The sequence below is a fragment of the Pseudorca crassidens genome, chromosome X (genome assembly GCF_039906515.1).
Source record: "Pseudorca crassidens isolate mPseCra1 chromosome X, mPseCra1.hap1, whole genome shotgun sequence".
Taxonomy (NCBI): domain Eukaryota; kingdom Metazoa; phylum Chordata; class Mammalia; order Artiodactyla; family Delphinidae; genus Pseudorca; species Pseudorca crassidens.
The window spans coordinates 17,510,799-17,526,603 of record NC_090317.1 but is presented as its reverse complement, the minus strand read 5'-3'; the positions used below and the strand labels follow the sequence as shown (position 1 = coordinate 17,526,603).

General features: G+C 39.6%; 1 non-coding gene across 1 annotated transcript; it reads left to right on the top strand.

Moving 5' to 3' along the window:
- Positions 1–6,982: 6,982 nt before the first annotated feature.
- Positions 6,983–7,089, top strand: LOC137217708 (U6 spliceosomal RNA). The gene has a single exon (XR_010940210.1). It is a non-coding gene; the product is annotated as a U6 spliceosomal RNA (small nuclear RNA).
- The last annotated feature ends 8,716 nt before the right edge of the window (positions 7,090–15,805 follow it).

The window sequence follows — 15,805 nt, the reverse complement described above, 5'->3', positions numbered from 1 at the left end:
GTATGATTGACCATTAACTCCATTTCCAGCCTTTCCCTCTTCTCAAGAGAATGGGGGCAGGGCTGCAAATTCCAAGCTCCTAATCATGACTTGGTCTTTCTGGTGACCAGGCTTCATCTAGGAGCCAGCCAGGAGCCCACCCAGAGCTGCCTCATTAGAACAAAGACAATCCTATCACCCAGGAAATGACATGGGTTTTAGGAGCCCTGTGCCAGGAATCAGGGAAGAGACCAAGATATATTTTTTCTACTATCTTACAGTGAGCATGTCTCATATGTTACTCCAGGCTGGCATGGTCTGGGGTAGCATAGATTATAATACAATTTTGTACTTAGCTTATAATACAATTTTTATTATATAAAAAATACAATTATAGATTATAATACAATTCTGTACTCTCGTAGTGTTCACCGTAACAAGAGTCTTAGCTCCTTGAGGACAGGGTCTTTGTTTTATATCAATGCTACTCAAAGTGTAATCTGTGGACTGCTTGTTACCAGTCCATGCCTAGACAAGTACAGGAATTAAGATTAAGCATTTTAAGTTTTTATAGAAATTATACAAGCTAATTTTCATATCTATAGGATCTTTAAAATTTTTTTGATTTTTATCTTCTATGACATTGGCTTTTTAAATTCTTCTAATAGTTCATTTTTATTGTATTTTATAAAATTATTGGTCCACTGCAGTTTGGAAATTTTTAGAAACGTCCTTCACCACACATTTCGAGAAGCACTATTTTTTATACCACATTTTTTTTAGATTTGAAGCTTTTGAGGAGAAAAGATGGCAGAGAAGAAGGATGTGAAGCTTTTGAGTTTCAGTTTGAGGCCAGTCTTTATAATTTAATTAGAAAGACTGAAATACGAGTGACAATATATGCAAAATATTTCCAGTGAAATAAGAGGAAGGAGAAGAAAGAAAATAAATCATTGGTGTATATTACCAATATACACCAGTAGCATTACAGACACCATCAGATATTCATTTTACCTCAGTTTATCTCAGACAATAGACAAATGATAACTTGTAACATCTCTTGGTTCTAATGTGAAGTTTTTTATTACAAGGGAGAAAAAGGAATTCCATGTTTGGATTTTGTCCACAAAATAAATTTGTTTTTGTGAACCATAGTTTTTGATACACACAAGTTTACTTTGAAAGACACTTTGTAAAATCCTTTTTTCACTTATGACTTTTAAAATATATTTTTCAAATGATGGATCTTATACTAGTTTAACTTCTGTTTTGCCCGGTATGATGCTGGTTCTTAAATGTATGATTGAGATGCATTAACGCTTATGCTGTATAGTCTTAATGCTGTATTTCATGCAGGAACCTAGAATGAAGAAAATTCTGCAAACGGAGTTGTCTACGAAAAAATGAATAAAAATGATGTCTAATAACTAGACTATTAATTAATTCATCATGTATTGGATGCCTGAGTGCCAGGTACCCGAAGATAGGCCATGGTATGGAAATGTAATTTTAACTTTCTTGCAACCTGGAATCCTCGTATTTTGTACCCCATTAATGGCCAGGTAGTATACCCTTGAAAAAGCTTTTATTTGTCTAATACCAGAAGCCTAGCTCCAAATTCATGATTGTTGAAGAATGAGCTATTCTGGTACACTGAGGATTAACCCATTTCCATATTATAATACAACGTAAGGTAAAAAAGAAAGTAGGAGATGAGACTACCTGTGCACTACAATTACAAAAGGGTAAAACGTGCATAGGAAAATAGCCCAGAAGGCAATAAAAATGATAAGAGCTGTGTTGGAATAGTGGCATTATGGGTGGTTTTTATTTTCTCTGTTTCTCAGATCTTTTGTAATAAATTATTTTCATAATTAAAAAAATAGAGGCAGTAGACAGGAACAGACATTTCACAAAAGAAGAAATTCATCTAGTAAGCAAACATAAAACAACATTCACACTCACTAGTAAAAGAATATATATTAAAACACCACTGTGGTGCAATTCTTCACCTAACTGGCAAAACAACTTCTTTTAAAAATAAAACTTAATGTCATTGAGGATACAGGAAAACGGTACTCTTATATATTACAGATGGCACTGTAAATTGGTTTGACCCTTGTTATGGGTTGAATTGTGTACCCCCAAAACTCATATTGAAATCCTCAGCCTTAGTACCTCAGAATGTAACCTTTTATATGGAAATAAGTTTGTTGCAGATGTAATTAAGTTAGGATGAGATGATGCTGGAGTATGGTGGGCCCCTAATCCAATGTGACTAGTGTCCTTAGGAAAAAAGGAAATTAAATTTCTGTTGTTTAAGCCACCCAGTTTGTGGTATTTTGTTATGGCAGCCCTAGCAAACTAATACAACCCTTATATAATGAAAATAGCAAAAAATATATATATTTATATATTATATAATATATTTATATTATATTTGCATATAAATACAAGGTATATGTGAACAACTATGTGTAATGTGGTGAAACTGATTTTTTCTTTCTCTTCTACCATTTTATTTAATATGTTTCTATTATTTTATAATGAAAGAAAAGTTAATAAAATGTAAAAATAAGAATAATTTGTTTTTTAATTCCCTTACCAATTCATGGACCAGTAATTGAGAAATATATCTATTTAGTCTCTGAAGGACATTTCAGTTCTGAAATTTTTGATTCTGCAAAAGAGTCAAGACAAAATAGTTTTCTTGTTGGTGTGTTAATATCCCTTGTAGGTTAAAAAACCTTCCAAGGATATATGGATGAAAATTCAATCAGAACCTTATTGCTAAAAGGGACTCAAGTCAAATATACAACTGCAGAAATTGCAGGACTCACTGAATTCCCTGTATCATCCCTGACAGATGCTCATCTGGCCTCTGCCCAAGTATTTACAATGATAGGGAGGTCACTGCTTCTCCAATTAGGCCATGCAGTTGTTGCATAGCAATTATAGCTAAAAATCTTCAGTATATTAAGCTGAATTCTGCTTCTCTTTATTGTACCCAGGGTTCCCTCTGCAACAACACAAAATAAATTTATTACCTGATTTATATGGCTCCCTTTTAAATATATGAAGTCTTTTTTTTTTACATCTTTATTGGAGTATAATTGCTTAACAATGGTGTGTTCGTTTCTGCTTTATAACAAAGTGAATCAGTTATACATATACATATGTTCCCATATCTCTTCCCTCTTGCATCTCCCTCCCTCCCACCCTCCCTATCCCACCCCTCCAGGTGATCACAAAGCCCCGAGCTGATCTCCCTGTGTTATGTGGCTGCTTCCCACTAGCTATCTATTTTACATTTGGTAGTGTATATATGTCCATGCCTCTCTCTCGCTTTGTCACAGCTTACCCTTCCCCCTCCCCATGTCCTCAAGTCCATTCTCTAGTAGGTCTGCGTCTTTATTCCTGTCTTACCCCTAGGTTCTTCATGACATTTTTTTTCCTTAAATTCCATTAAATATATGAAGTCTTTTCAGGTCCAATATTTAATTCCTGAAGTTATTCCTTATCTGATATTGTTTCCAGAGATCCTCTTCTCATGCTTACCTGGTTGTTCCCTAGTCTCTCAGTGTGCTTCAAAATATGGTACAAAAATAAAGTTCTCCAGGTATAAACTGAACAAAGCAGATTACTGTGGAAGAATTATCACAACTGATCTAAGACAAGGCTAAACACTAAAAATTATTATTGCTACTAAATACTTTTCCAGACCCTTTGCGTATATTATCTTATTTTGGTTCTCTCAGTTACCATGCATTATTATTCATCATATTCTACAAATAAGAAAATGGAGGTACCAAGAAGTAACTTGCCTAAGATCACACACTCCAAGCTGAGATCAGTTGAAGTCCAAAGCCCTTTCTCTTAACCAGCTCTTAATATGTATTTGTTGAATACATGTTTAATAAATTCTTGTTGCACGAAGGAAGGATTTACATATTTACTCTTTTAGTAATTTTTTGGCCTTGTCCTAATCCTGGCACTTACAGAATTAACAGTAAACTGAAATCCCCAGATGCTCGTCATACAAGCAGCCTTTAACTCTCATCCTAAACAGGCTTAGCCCTCATCTCATTAACCTAAATGCAAAAACGTACATTTCTCTCTATTACATTTCACCTTGTTGTTTTTGGCTCATCATTACAGCCCGTTGAAATATTTCTGAATTTTGACTGTCATATGGTTCTCTCCTATCTTGTGTCACCACAAATTTAATAAACACACCTTCTCCAATAATTCTTCAGTTTAAAAAAAAGATAAGTTTTTCTAATTTCTATGACATCAACTATTTCTTTTATAGCTACACATTTTATTAATAAAAGTAATGATAATAGAAAGCATACTCTGTAATTCAGTTTTAATTATTTCATGTTGATATTCAGCCCTAATGGGGCTGAATCTATGAAATTTTAGTGTAGTGTTTGGAAACGAAGAGAGTGACTTCACCTAATGCAACATAGGAACCGTCAGCTTTATGTAGGATGTCACTTAGGATGCCTGGATTGCAAGTAATAGAAAACTCAACTGGCTTCAACAATTGTCAGCTTATTAAATCATGTGACAAGGAAAACAGAGATAAGGCAGTTTCAGTAATTCACAGGTTCAACAATATTATCAAAGATTCACATTCTTTTCATTTTCTACTCTGAGGTTCTGTTTGCCTGCTACTCTTCTCATAGCTGCAGACTGGTTACAACACGTCCAGGCACTATGTCCTGGAACAATAATTTCCAAAGGCCAGAAGGGAGGACATCCTTTCCTGGTGCTCCATTCTAAGACTGAGAAAAGACTTCCCAAAAGGTCTCCAACAGACTTTTCCACATGTGTCATTATCAGAATTATATTACATGTCCGAGGCCTAAGCCTGCCATTAACAAGGATAATGGAATTCTCCTGGCTGCAGACTGGGAGAAAATATTTGTAAAAGACACACCTGATAAAGGGCTATTATCCCAAAGAACACTTAAACTCAATAAGAAAACAAGCAACCTGATTAAAAAATGGACTAAAGACCTTAACAGACACCTTAACTAAACATACTCTTCCTTGCCATACAATCCAGCATTTGTCCCCCTTGGTATTTACCCAAAGGAGTTGAAAACTTATGTCCACACAAAAGCCTGCACGTGATGTTTATAGCAGCTTCACTTATAATTGCCAAAACTTAGAAGCAACCAGGATGTCCTTCAGTAGGTGAATGGTTACATAAACTGTGGAAGATCCAGACAATGGACTGTTAGGCAGCGCTAAAGAGAAACGAGTTATCAGGCCATGAGAAGACATGGAGGAACCTCAGCTGCATGTCACTAAGTGAAAGAAGCCAATCTGAAAAGGCTACGTACCGGATGATGCCAACTATATGACATTCTGGAAAAAGCAAAACTATGGAGATATTACAAAGATCAGTCAGTGGTTGCCAGGAGTTGGGGGTCAGGAAGGGATGAATAGGCAAAGCACAGAGGATTTTTAGGGCATTGAAAATACTCTGTATGATACCATAATGATGGACATGTGTCATTACGCATTTGTCCAAATGCACAGAAGGTCCAACACCAAGAGTGAATGGTAATGTCAACTATGCACTTTGGGTGATAAAGATGTGACGATGTAAGTTCAACAGTTGTAACAAACATACCCCTCTGGTGGGGGATGTGGGTAAGGGGGGAGGCTCGGTTTTGCTGTGAATCTGCCACTGGCACAGCCCATTAACAATTCCCAGGAAATAAAAAGAGAATCTGGGTAATAAAATGAAGTCTAACCTTTTTTTTCTTCTCTTTTCCTTTGTGCTTAGTCCAGTTTCACTTGTTCATGGGCGGCTGTGTGCAGAGGCCTCGCATCCGGCACTTCAGAGCAGAGTCCCTAGTGTGGAGCGGCTGTGCCTGACGCCTCAGCTCGGCGGGCCGCGCGCAGAAGCGCTGTGCACAACGCGGCAATCCAAGATGGCGGCGGTGGGCCCTGTGCAGAGAGACACTGCACAGACACTGCAATCCAAGACAGTGGCGGCAGGCCGTGTGCAGAAGCGCTGCGCCCGGCACTTGGCCCTGGAGTGAATGCTGTGAGCTGCAAAATTGCGCCCCACCCGGGAGAACTCCCAGCCCCTCCCCGCTGACAAGAGCCCAATAAAGCAGCCCCGCCCACGGGCGTGGACTCTGCAGTACAAGCTCACACCTGTTGGTGCTTTGATCAGAAAACGAAGCTTTCCTTTGCTTCTGAACCGAACTTGGTCTTATTCTGTTGGCTCCAAGGACACCAGGCAGGAGGACCCTTGTTGGAGCCCAGCTCGGGAGGGTCAGTAACAAATCTAAAACTGCTCTAAAAAATAAAATAAGGTTTTTTAAAATTGGGGAATAGTTGATTTACAATGTTGTGTTAGTTTCAGGTGTACGGCAAAGTGAATCCGTGATACATATACATATATCCACTCTTTTTTAGATTCTTTTCCCATATAGGCCATTACAGAGTATCGAGTAGCGTTCCCTGTGCTATATAGAGTAGGTCCTTATTAGTCACCTACTTTATATATAGTAGTGTATATATGTCAATCCCAATCTTCCAATTTTAACTTTTAAAAAATTACCGAGGGCGGCTTAGCTGGGTTAAGGGCTGAGCTGGAAGGGACCGAGCCTCTGTTAAAACCTGTGGTGCCTCACACCAGTACAAATTGGGGTTCTGTTATCATGGAAAACGTTGTGGTGGTAGGCAATCAATGGTGTCTACAACATGTCCCAGGATATATTCAGACATTTTAAAATGTGGAATGAATAGATAACACCCAGATGTACTTGTGTGATTATAGATAAAATAGTTAGATACTAGCTAGCAGTGGAATAAAACTATTAAAATCCAAACCCACTGGAAAAACTAAACTAGTACAGTAATCTACTTGGTGGGCACTATCATGGATGAAAAGTGGAGCTGACCTCAAAGTGCTAGAAACAAATTACCACATATTTCATCCATTCAACAAAGATCGGATCAAAAAGGGAAGGGAGCGCTCACTTCGGCAGCACATATACTAAAATTGGAACGATACAGAGAAGATTAGCATGGCCCCTGTGCAAGGATGACACACAAATTTGTGAAGCATTCCATATTTTTAAGCAACCTAAATGTCCATCTATGGATGAATGGATAAAGAAGATGTGGCACATATATACAATGGAATATTACTCAGCCATAAAAAGAAACGAAATTGAGTTATTTGTAGTGAGGTGGATGGACCTAGAGTCTGTCATACAGAGTGAAGTCAGTCAGAAAGAGAAAAACAAATACCGTATGCTAACGCATATATATGGAATTTAAGAAAACAGTACTGAAGAACCTAGGGGCAGGGCAGGAATAAATACGCAGACCTAGAGAACGGACTTGAGGACACAGGGTGGCAAGGGAAAGCTGGGACAAAGTGAGAGAGTAGCACTGACGTATACACACTACCAAATGTAGAATAGATAGCCAGTGGGAAGCAGCCGCATAGCACAGGGAGATCAGTTGGATGCTTTGTGACGACCTAGAGGGGTGGGCTAGGGAGGGTGGGAGGGAGGCTCAAGAGGGAGGGGATATGGGGATATATGTATACATATAGCTGATTCACTTTGTTGTACAGTAGAAACTAACACAACATTGTAAAGCAATTATACTCCAATAAAGATGTAAAAAAAAAGGGAAATTTCTTTCAGAAAATCCAAGTAGAATTCAGTAAATGCACAATGAAGGATCATGATTTTGCATTTATTCCATAGGAAAATAAACAATATACTTCAGGCTTCCTTATGTTTATATAAGTATACTCCATAGTTTCTTTGATGTCTTCAGTATAAAGGCACACTAATACCAGTTTTTAATAGGGAGTAAGAGTGATATAGTGAATATTTAATTTTGAGGAGTTGGCAAAAAGATTATTTTTAAGTTTACTTCAAAGGAAAAGGATGAAATAATAAAAGATGAAAGACTGATTCATGTTCTCAGTGCTAGTTAATTTAGAAGACTCCACAGTCCCATTTTTATCTGATGACTGCAATCTTTCTAAGATAATTGATCTAGGTTTCTGATTTATTGCATTTGCTGTCACTCATTGTATTGTTTGCCAGATTAGAAGTGTTTGATATAAGTTTATGTACTAGGTATAATTTCAACATGTCATCTAGTCTTTGTTTATCTTTCACTGTCAGTTGATGGCTTAAAATTGACTCTTAATTCACTATTATCTAACTGCTGCATTAAAAAATAATGAGGGGGCTTCCCTGGTGGCACAGTGGTTGAGAGTCCGCCTGCCGATGCAGGGGACACGAGTTCGTGCCCCGGTCCGGGAAGATCCCACATGCCGCGGAGCGGCTGGGCCTGTGAGCCATGGCCGCTGAGCCTGCGCGTCCGGAGCCTGTGCTGTGCAACGGGAGAGGCCACAGCAGTGAGAGGACTGCGTACCTAACACACACACAAAAAAAAAATTAGGGAGGGACTTCATCACCTATCATTTCAAACATAATTCCATAAACCCTACACACTCAGAGCTACAGCATGATTAGTTTGGTTGGATTCTAAATTATTGAGTCCAGTTCATAACAATTTCACAAAAATAATATTGCAAGTCCCATGAACCAGATTCACTTCCTGGAATTAGGAAAACAGGAAGTACTTCTAAAACAAGTCTAAGGACATCAGTGGTATTCACAGTATCAAATGGATGAGTACAATAATATCAAATCCAATAGCAGATAGGAAAATGTTCTTATTTGGTGGGATTGGTACCTTTTGTGTTTGTGACAAAGTAAAACAGGCAATAAATACAAGTCCAAGTACCTGCTACAGAGCTAACAGAAGGGATGTTTAGCCGTGGGCCCTGGAGAGTACATATGCCTCAACTGTAAATCAGGAGGAAATACTAGAGTAAGTGCATAGAAGGAAGTTTGTTTCCAGCTTTCTCAGTGACTTGTTTTTCATAGAGAGAAGTTGAAAAATCTACAAGAGGGGATGACCCATGAAATTCAAGGAACAGAGCAATGATATCTCAGAAAGTAACAATTTGCTTCAAAAGAAGTTTCTAAGAAGCTGTGGTGAGTAATGCATTACTCAGAAGCTGTTAACCCACAATTCCCACTGAGGGCAAGTCTGCTGGGAGCGCCCCCCTCCATCAAGTTACAGAGCAGGGACTTTTGTGTTTCAATTCAAACAAGCTTATCAAGACCACAGTGGTTCAGGAAATAGGCGACAAAGGAAAGTACAATAAATAAAGTGCTCTTCACAATGAAATTTGTCAAACTTTTTGAGAAAAGTAACTATCAAAAGAATTTTGCATAATACCTTACCCCAGGGGGTTGAAATCAAAGTTTCACAAATTCTTAATCTTCCTATGAAGCTGGAAAAAAAGATGTAGCACATAGCAGTACAAGAGAGCAACATCATTCATTCATTCATTCAATAAACATTTATTTAGCACCTACTATGTGTAAAATTCTGTGTAAAACATAGAGGATACAAAATCACGGAAGACACGGTGTTGGCCCCCAAGAGGTGTGTTGGAGGGAGACAGGCAAATAAACCCATGATTCCAGTCAAGTGTAGGGAGCCCTAGGGTGTATCTGCACAGGGATTACCCCCACCTTCATTTTGTTCCCTCCAGGCATCCTTTCTCATCTATTCCCCCAAAATGTATAGATGGAAATAGAAAATTCTAGAAAAAGGAAAGGTAGAGAGGGTTATGAAATGAGCAGAAACCCAGAATGTAGCAAATTGACCAGATCTGGTTTTGTCAACAAATAAATTGCAAGAAAAAAAAAAAAGAGGGAGGGGAAACAGATTAAAAGAGATCTAGAAAAACATAAAAACCAAATGTAATGTGTGAAGTTCGTCTAGATCCTGATTCAATCAAATCAAAAGTTATAGGACACAGGGAAAATTGAACACTATCTGGATATTTGATATTAAGGAGTCATTGTCAAATTTTTTTTAATTAGTTAATTATTTATTTATTTTTGGCTGCTTTGGGTCTTCGTTGCTGCGCGTGGGCTTTTCTCTAGTTGCAGTGAGCGGGGGCTACTCTGTTGTGGTGCGTGGGCTTCTCATTGCGGTGGCTTCTCTTGTTGCGCAGCACGGGCTCTAGGCCCACAGGCTTCAGTAGTTGTGTCTCACGGGCTCTAGAGCGCAGGCTCATTAGTTGTGGTGCACGGGCTTAGTTGCTATACGGCATGTGGAATCTTCCTGGACCAGGGCTCGAACCCATGTCTCCTGCATTGGCAGGTGGATTCTTAACCACTGTGCCACCAGGGAAGCCCATTGTCAAATTTTTTAAGTGGATAATGGTATTGGAGTTTTCCTTTTTTTTTTTTTTTGAGTCCTTATCTCTTAGAGACTGATACCAAAGTATTTACAGATGAAGTGATAGGATGGTAGAGATTTGCTTTCAAATGATCCAATAGGGGGAGGGGAATGTGGCAGGGCATAGAATAAACATGATTTTTTTTTTTTATTTTGGCCGCGCCGGGTCTTAGTTGTGGCACACAGGATCTTCGTTGCGGCATGCAGACTTCTTAGTTGTGGCATGCAACGGCATTCAGACTTCTTTGTTGCGGGCATGCGGACTCTTAGTTGCGGCATGCGTGCGGGATCTAGTTCCCTGGCCAGGGATCAAACCCCGGGCCCTTGCATTGGGAGTGTGGAGTCTTACACACTGGACCACCAGGAAAGTCTCAGAATAAACATGATTGACTCTGTGTTAATAATTTTTGAAGCTAGGAGACAGTTACATGTGGTTCATCATATTATTCTCTTTACTTCGTGTATGTTTGAAATTTTCCGTATTCAATAAATCAACTTAGGGAGTTAGAGGAGGCTTCCCAAAGGAGATGTGAAGTGAGTTTTGAAGGTGGACAAGAGCTATCTAGCTTAAAAAACAAAAAGGCCATCATCTCATTGCAAAGACCTTGGAGATAATAGTACCTTTTTTAAAAATAACTTTTAAAAACTGTGAAGTATATTGTGCATATAATAATGTATTTAAGGCAAATACACAGTTTAAAGAATCAAAATAAAATGGAAATCTGTGACCTACCACCCAGCTGAAGAAAGAATGCCTTCAAAGCCTTCCATGCCACTCCTCAGCTTAACGTCGTCCTCTTCTTTCCACCTCCAAGAGCAAGCCACTCTCCTGAATTCTGTGCTAATTATTCCTTGCTTATGTTTAGAGGTTTTATCACACGTGTTTATCTCCAACCGATAAGGTATTACTTAGTTTTACCTTCTTTTGAACTCCATATCAATGGAATTATACTGCATATGTTCTCTGACTTACTTTGTTCAACGTTATTTTTGAGATTTACCTGTGATATTGGGTATACTTGTAGATTATTCTTTTTGTTTTTGGTATTCCATTTTATGAATATGCCATAATTTATTCAGCCATTCTACTACAGATAGACATTTGAGTTGTTTTCAGTTTGGTACTATAAGTAATCATCTATATGTCTTTGGAGCACAGACGCAAGCGTTTTCCTAGGGGATAATGGCTTAAGAGTGGAATTTATGGGTAGGATTAAGATTGCTTTTTTGAGATGTCATCTGATTACATCATCTCATAATGGAAGGAGACTGTCAACTCCACTGTCACTCAGCCAATGGTGTTAACAGCTCTCAATAATGTCTCTTCGTAGAACTCAGCATTGAAAAAGGTGTTCCATGAGCATAGTTTAGCAACATGTATCTTGCACCATGTGGGGGAGAGAAAAGTTGAACTTAGGTACCATTTGCTGCAAAGCAGGGACAGTTCTTCAGGCTTCATCATAGCTGGAGTAAAATATCCCTCAAGAATATTCCCATCCCTTTGTTTTAAATCCCAGCTCACCAAGCAGATTTCTGAAGTGTATTTCCCAGCAATCTTGATATCAGGAAAAGGGAGTGCTCTGGATAACACGGTACTCAAGCAGCCTATTTATAGGAAAGGGATTGCCTCTATTGGAGGACAAGATGCTGAAGTATGAAACTGGCTGACGACAGTGAGAATGGAAATGTAAAAATTGCATGGCAATTCCTTAGGACCCTAAGAGGTCAAGAGTTTAACCTTAGGGTCTAAGAATATGGTGATGCCATTAACAGACATAAAATAGTCAGAAGGACAGGTTTGAGGCAGGGTGGGGAGCAGAACTGGAAGTGATGACATTAGCATATACCAGATGTGCAGGGCCCTTGGGACATCCAGGTAAAGATGGCCAGTTGCGAGCCTGGAAATCAGGTCTGGAGCTCATGTGGAAAGTCGGAACCAGAGATACATGTTTAGAAGGCATTCACATAAGCCTGAAATGACATTACTAAGAGAGAGAATGCAGAACAAGAAGAATTTTGAGCACAGGATCTTGAGGGCATACCTATATTTAGAAAATAAGAAAAAGAAGAAGAGCCAGTAAAGGCAACACAAGAGACTGTCAAAGAAGTAGGAGGAGAACCAAGAACATAGAAGGCAAAGGAAGAAAGTGAGAACTGAAGGCTGAGGAAAGTGAAAGTTTAGGCATAGGTCCTTGAAAGCTGTGGGGATTCACCTAGAAATAAACAAAAAAAGAGGTCGATAATAAAGAAAGCTATCAACTAGTCAGCACCTATTATGAGGCAGGCACTATGACAAGAACTTTGCCTAGATTATGTTTTTATCATGGTAGAATCTATACAGCATAAAATTTACCATCTTGACTATTTTTAAGTGTACATTTAAGTGGTATTAAACACATTCACATTGTTGCGCAACCATTACCACCATCCATTGCCAATACTCTGTTCATCTTGTAAAACTAAAACTATTAAATAATAACTCCCCATTCTCCCCTCCCCTCAACTCCTAGCAACCATTATTATACTTTCCATCCTTATGATTTTGACTATTCTAAGTACCTCATATTCGTGGAATCATACAGTATTTGTCTTTTTGTGATTGGCCTATTTCACATAGTATAGTGTCCTCAAGATTCATCCATGTTGTAGGTTGTCACAGAATTTTTTTCCTTTTTAAGGCTGAATAATATTCCATTGTATGCGTATACCACTATGAGATAACAGAAAATATATATATTGGTCTCTACCCCTGGTTCCTGGCACAGGACCCCTGAAACCCTTGTAAAATCCTAACTGATAAGAGTACAAGGAGCATCTTGTGTTCTAATATTTGGTCTTTGACCCCTGTTCCTGACACAAGGCTCCTAAATCCCCTGGAACTTCCTGGATGATAGGAGTGTCATTTTTTTTTAATTTTTATTTATTTATTTATTTTTTGCTGTACGCGGGCCTCTCACTGTTGTGGCCTCTCCCGTTGAGGAGCATAGGCTCCGGATGTGCAGGCTCAGTGGCCATGGCTCGCCGGCCCAGCCGCTCCGCGGCATGTGGGATCTTCCCAGACCGGGGCACGAACCCGTGTCCCCTGCATCGGCAGGAGAACTCTCAACCACTGCGCCACCAGGGAAGCCCGTTTTTTTTTTTTAATATTTATTTATTTATTTGGCTGGGCCGGGTCTTAGTTGTGGCATGTGGGCTCTTAGTTGCAGCATGCATGTGGGATCTAATTCCCTGACCAGGGATCGAACCTGGGCTCCCTGCATTGGGAGCATGCAGTCTTAACCATTGGACCACCTGGGACGTCCCAAGTCATTTGTTCTCTGATGAGGCAACTCTTGGTGGGCTCCTGGATGGGGGCTGGTCACCAGAAAGACCACGCCATGATTAGAAACTTGGAATTTTCAGCCCCACCCTCACTTCTCTGGAGAGGGGAGAGGGGCTGGAAATGGAATTAATAATTGATCATGCTTACATGATGAAACCTCCGCAAAAATCCCAATAGTAGGGGGTAAAGGGAGCTTCCAATGAGAGGTGGTATGTCATTGTAGTTTTGATTTGCATTTCCCTAATGATTAGTGATGTTGAGCATCTTTTCATATGTTTATTGGCCATTTGTATTTTTCTTTGGAGAAATGTTTATTCAAGTCCTTTGCCCATTTTTGAATCGGGTTGCTTGTTTTCTTTGTTGCTGAGTCTTAGAAGTTCTCTGTATATTCTTGGTATCAGATATATGATTTTTAAATATTTTCTCCCATTCTGTGGACTGCCTTTTTATTCTGTGGATAGTGTCTTTTGATGCACTAAAATTTTTAATTTTCATTGAAGTCCAGTTTGTCTATTTTTTTCTTTTGTTACCTGTGCCTTTGATGTCATATACAAGAAACCATTACCAAATCCAATGTCATGGAGCTTTTGTCCCATATCTTCTAGGAGTTTTATTGTTTTACGTCTTACATGTAGATCCCTGATCCATTTTGAGTTAATTTTTATAAGCCTATATTATTTTGAATGGTCTCAACAGCACTGGGAGGTAGATAGTATTGGTTTTCCTATTTTACAGAAGAAGAAACAAATTTGAAATGGTGAATACCTTGTCCAAGGCCACAGAGATGGTAAGAGGAGTCAGAATTGAAACCCATGTTTGTAGAACTCTAAAGCTCAGGTCTTTGCCATATATCATAGGGTCAAGGCTTGGCCAAGATTAGCAGGAAATTATAACAAAATTAACCAGCAGCGGACTTTTACTTGAGAGTGGGAGGTGTGGGGTTTTCCCAGGGCCTGGGATTGGCCAGAGGACTTCAGAGCTCAGTTCTGGTGTGACAACATAAGTTCAGTTGGGAAGTGAGCGTAGCCAAGAGAATGGGATGGTGTGGGGAGCGGGGGTGGGGGACAGGGGGAGGTGAGAAGGGAGCCGCAAGGCATAGAAAGAATTTGGACGCCTAGATGAGGTCTAGATGAAGTGTAGAAGGTGGTGGTGAAAATGGGAGTTTCAGAGTTTGCAGTGAAATCTTGGGAGATGTAGCACTCCCCAAACTAGCCATACTCATTCACACACACCCTGACTTTGCCTGGCTAAGTCCTACGCGTCCTTCAGGTCTCAGCTTGGATGACCCCGTCTGGATCAGATGCCCCTTGTCTGTGCCCTCCCCCACAGCCCTCAGTGCTTAATTGTAATTGTACTGACTACCTTTTATTATAGCTGAGAGCTTGCTTCTCTCCTTCTGACAGACGGTGAGCTTTCTGAGGGCAGACCAGTTTCTTACTCATCTCCCTATCCCCAATGCCTACTATAGGGCCTGACCCAGAATAGTTGCTCAGTAGGTATTAAGAAGCAGTATGGCGCTATATATAGAACGGGTAACTAATAAGGACCTACTGTATAGCACAGGGAACTCTACTCAATACTCTGTAATGATCTATATGGAAAAGAATCTAAAAAAGAGTGGCTATATGTATAACTGTTTCAGTTTGCTATACAGCAGAAACTAACACAACATCGTTAATCAACTAAACTCCAATAAAAATTAATTTAAAAAAAGAAGCAGGGACTTCTCTGGTGGCACAGGGGTTAAGAATCTGCCTGCTAATGCAGGGGACACGGGTTCGAGCCCTGGTCCAGGAAGATCCCACATGCCGTGGAGCAGCTAAGCCCGTGCGCCACAACTACTGAGCCTGCGCTCTAGAGCCCACGAGCCACAACTACTGAGCCTGCGTGCCACAACTACTGAAGCCCGCTCACCTAGAACCTGCGCTCCGCAACAAGAGAAACTGCTGCAATGAGAGGCACTCGCACTGCAACGAAGAGTAGCCCCCGCTCGCTGCAACTAGAGAAAGCCCAGTCTGTGCACAGCAACGAAGACCCAACCCAGCCAAAAATAAAAATAAATTAATTAATTAAAAAAAAAAGCAGCAGTATGGCTACATGCAATGTGGTATTTTGGATTGGATTTTGGAACCAAAAAAGGATATTAGTGGGGAAACGGGTGATATCCAGATAAAGTCTATA